A 5,305-nucleotide genomic window follows, 5' to 3' on the forward strand; every position below is an offset into this window, starting at 1 on the left:
GGCAAAATAGCTGGGGGCCAGGGAAAGGACAAATGCGTTGTATTTACGAAAAGGATGCTAGGAAAACTGGGAGCACCAACACAACACAAAAAGGGGTCATGTAGGGTTTAAATGCATATGATGGCTGGAGTATCCCATTAAGATACATTGGAGCTTGAATATTGTATATAATATGTTTATTGTAAAGAAAAAGTGCTAATACACAATATAATGATTGACAGCATCACCAAGAAAGTGAATTGGCCCTATGAGAAGTAGCTACGTATTTTTTTATATTCAATATTGTCAATTAATTTTATGTTTTGTCCCGAGGTGCATGTGCACACTGTTGAGATACACGCCGAGCTTGGTGATTGTGAACACTTCAGGTGCAGTAAGTTCTGTTCCTAATGATAGTAATTACACATAGTATAAATGTTAGACAGGCTATGTCTCTGTTATGTCCTGATGAAAGTCTGAAAATAAAAGACTGAAACGTTGACGTGTAACACAGAGCTTTGAGAGATTTATTGAAACCAAGTCCCAGGAGTGCCGGTAACTATTTTTGGAATATATATATATATATATATACATTATTATTATTATCTTTTATTTATATAGCGCCAACAATTTGCGCAGCACTTAATAGAATACATATATTCAAGGGGTAGTAGAAGTATTATTAAACACTCATCTACAGACACCAGACAAGCCAGAAGGCTTGCTTTTCCCTCAGAAATCTCATGGTGCTTTGAAGGACGAAACAGCTGTCCATGAGTGGTGATCTGGCTATTGTACCTCTTCCTGAGTTTTGTCTAAAGCAGGGGTGGGCAATTAATTTTCCCATGGGGCCACATGAGAAATTGGAATGGTTTTAGAGGGCCAGACCTCTACAAACTACAAACTCCGAAGCCTTGTCCATTTTGTTAACTTATGTGCTGTTTAATAAAGTTATTCAAGCCTACGTCATTGGTAGAGGTGCTTGAATAAGTAAGGCCTGAATAACTATTAGCACAGCACAGAAGTGAACAAAATGAACAAGGCTTCGGAGTGCATACCGTATTTTTCGCTCTATAAGACGCACCTGCTGATAAGACGCACCTAGATTTTAGAGGAGAAAAAAAAGGAAAAAATATTTTGAGCTAAAAAATGGGCTAAAATATTTATTACAATAACTGAATAAGCTATGAACACAGTAAGACACACGCAGTAAGACACACACAGACACAGTAAGACACACACAGACACAGTAAGACACACACAGACACAGTGAGACACACACAGACACAGTAAGACACACACAGACACAGTGAGACACACACAGACACAGTGAGACACACACAGACACAGTAAGATACACACAGACACAGTGAGACACACACAGACACAGTAAGACAGACACAGTGAGACACACACAGACACAGTAAGACACACACAGACACAGTGAGACACACACAGACACAGTAAGACACACACAGACACAGTAAGACACACACAGACACAGTGAGACACACACAGACACAGTAAGACACACACAGACACAGTAAGACACACACAGACACAGTGAGACACACACAGACACAGTAAGACACACAGACACAGTGAGACAGACACAGTGAGACACACAGACACAGTAAGATACACACACACACAGTAAGACACACACACACAAACACAGTAAGACACACACACACAGTAAGACCTCCCTCCCTAACCCCCCTTCTCAGTATCTCCCCTCTAACTCCCTAACCCCCCCTTCTCAGTATCTCCCCTCTAACTCCCTAACCCCCCCTTCTCAGGATCTCCCCCCCCGCCCCGGTCACTTACCTTAAACTCCTGTGTTGGAAGCGTGAGGCGTTTGTCTCGGGTGCCGGCGCTTCACTGCTGATCGCCGGCGTCTGACGTCATATGCCGGCGCCCAGCGTAAAGCGCCGGCACCCGAGACAAACGCTTCCAACACAGGAGTTTAAGGTAAGTGACCGGGGCGGGGGGGGACACCGGACTCATTGGTGAGTCACCAGGACACTCTTTGCGGGCCGGTCCGAGCTATTCAGCGGGCCGGATGTGGCCCGCGGGCCGTGCTTTGCCCAGGTCTGGTCTAAAGGCTGTCTTGTACAGCGGGCAGTTACTTTCAAGGAATCCATGTATAAAGTGGATATAGAGGCAAAGGTGATAATTGTTAACCTTATTTGCATGTGCCTACCCAGAATCCCTTGTGGTTGTGAAAGCACCATGAGATTTCTGAGGGAAAAGCAAGCCTTCTGGCTTGTCTGGTGTCTGTAGATGAGTGTTTAATAATACTTCTACTACCCCTTAAATTTTAGTGGAAGGGTTTCCATCACCTTTTACCCACCATAACTTATGTAATGATATATTCAAGGGGCATGACAAGATGAGAATTGACAAACTAAGACAAACCGATACAGTAGGTGGAGAGAGCCCGGCTCGCAAGCTTACAATCTTGAGGGAATGGGGTGCCAATACATATATATATATATATATATATATATATATATATATATATATATATATATACTGTATATACATATTCATTTGTATATTGTTGGAATAGTGTTTACTAACAGGTTGTCTAACCAGGCATACAAGGCATGTCAGTCTAGAATCAATTAATGTTTAAACCACTAATCCTTAATTGTTCACAATCCCAAAGGGGTCCATAGCCAAAGACCTGGTAGGACTGGTTGGACAGCTATTGTTTGTACTTCTGATTATTTTATTAGTTTGGACTAGTGGATAATAAGGATACATTTACTTTTTCAGTTATAATCACGCCTTCTAAAACTCCCTTGTTTCACCCCCATCCTATATAATGGCCAAAAAAATGGAGCAATAATTTGGTAAAAAGCAGAGAAATAATGCTGAGTGATGCTTATAAAGCTAGAGTGCCTTTTATATTAAAAAAAATTTTTTTTCCAGTGTCAGCAAAATCTTGTACTTTAGGAGTAATAAGCTGTGTGTTCAGAGTAGCCAACACTGTTTACTAACAGACAATGATCTAGTTCAGTGATGGCGAACGCGTGGCACGCGTGCCGCTGTTGGCACGCCGAGCCGTCTCTGTGGGCACGCCGTGACTACAGTCATACACTGTAGTCACGGCGTCGGCTCCCGCGGACTACATCTCCCACAGTTCTCTGGGGAGAACCCTCCCCAGAGAACACTGAAGCCATGCCCCCGCTCTCAAACATCTGACGCACCTGCGTGGGATATCACCTGACACACGGACATCACTGGAGCGACTGGGGACTGACCCCACACCGATTCCAGCAAATCAAGTAAGTTTTATAACCAATTGCCAACCGGGCCATAGCCAAAAGATGGCTACAGCACGGTCGGCTTATTCTGGGAGGACGTGTACAGTTGTTGTTTGTTTTTTTTGTTTTTTTCAATAAAAAAAATGTTTAATGGAAAGCTCTGTTATTGTGTTTTTCTTTTTAAACAAAAGCTGTTAATTAGTTTGAAAAACTGTACGAATTGTTTTTTCTAAACTAAAACCTCGTTATTCAGGTTTAATTGCAGTGTTGGCACTTTGAAAAAAATAAGTCGTTTTGGTTTGCAGTTTGGGCACTTGGGCTCAAAAAGGTTTGCCATCACTGATCTAGTTGCTGACAGTCACACACTGCTGCCGCAGCTGGTAACTCAATTTTTACCAGGATCGAAAGAGGGGATACTAACTAGACAGTTAAGAACCAGATTTCTGTGCAGGAGCAATGAGAAAGTATCACTTTGAAATCTAGTCACAGCTGAGACTCATGGTGACATCATGCCCTTGTGTCTACAGCCTAACACCAACTGGTGTCAGCTACAGAAAATGATGAGAAACACGTTTTGTATTTTATCTGTATAGTCATTTGATTTTATTGTGGTAATATGTTTTTAGCTGACATATCATTAGGGCTTTTGGCTGCCTTGACCCCTGGGTTGAATGGTGTCAGCCGCTGGTATAACTGCTTCAGTGACAGTGGATGTTCCTTATCTGAGTAAGCTGGAATTCAACCGTTGGCCAGATAATGTTGTCAAATTCCACCAGATGAAGATAGAATTCCTAGAAGTGAAAGCCAAATGGCATGTAGTTACCTATTTGGAATTTAAATATTTATCTGCATTCCTTAAAGAACCTTTAACACCTTAAATAAATCGAATGTGTTCAATTGTGCAACCCCAGAGCTCTTTTGTGAGATTTTGTATGTGGGCATGGATGCCTATATATATATATAAAGATATGTGAGCATGGATATCTATGTATAAGTGTATGTGTGCATGAATATGTATAAGTGTATATGATCGTAACGGGTTCACCAAGAGAGCTGAATTAACTCCTAGAGATCACCCAGATGTATCCTCCTGTTGTCCCCAAAATCACTTCCAGCACCAGTCAGCATGCACACCTTGGAACCCTGCTATGTGTACCCAATAAGTAGACACAACTACCTTGAATTGAGTACAGCAAGAATGAACATTTTATTATTGTAAAACATAGCCTCATATATCCACAGAATAGCATTAACATAGATAAACAGATACATGTATACGACACAACCTTTAATTTCCCTGGCAGCAATCCTATTGATTGGATTAGTTAAACAATGGAGTTCCTACCTGTGTTATCTTTGTTTGGCAGCCAGGTTGGAGTACCTTGGGGCCCTGTATGATAGGTCATTCTGTCACAGTGATCATGAATATGTATGTATAAATGTATACAATCATGAATGCGTATGTATGTATATTCATGCATGCCTATGTATAAGTGTATGTGAATATGGAAGTTTATGTATAATTGTATGTGATCATGCATATCTATGTATAAGTGTATGTGACCATGGTGTTGAATGTATAAGTGTGTCCGAGTATGCATGTGTATGTGTAAGTGTGTATGAGCATAGATCTGTGTGTGAGCATGTATGTGTAAGCGGTGTTAGATGGAGTGTGTGTTAGCATGAGTGGTGTGGGAGGGAGTATGTGTATTACAATGGGTGTGTAGGTGTGTGTTAGTGAGTGTGTTAGCATGTGTACATTTGTGTGTTTACATATGTGTGCCATAGTGTATGTTGAAGGGGGGCAAGGGGCAATGATGGTACAGACTGGTGGCAAAGGTGGCACAGGCAGGCTGTTTTGGGCCACTGACAAGCTTGAGCATAGATGGCACCGGCAGGCTGTTTGGGAGGACTGATAAGCTGCCTGTGGCAAAGGTGGCTCTCACAAGCTGTTTAGGGCAAAGGTGGCACTGTGAGACATGTTGCCTTGCAAAGTTGGAGCCACTGGGCAATTTATTTTTACACCAGGGCCCTGCGGTTTCAAGTTACTAGGA

This window comes from Sceloporus occidentalis, unplaced genomic scaffold (genome assembly GCF_023333645.1).
Source record: "Sceloporus occidentalis isolate IW3139 unplaced genomic scaffold, rSceOcc1.0.p SCAF_164, whole genome shotgun sequence".
Lineage (NCBI taxonomy): Eukaryota > Metazoa > Chordata > Lepidosauria > Squamata > Phrynosomatidae > Sceloporus > Sceloporus occidentalis.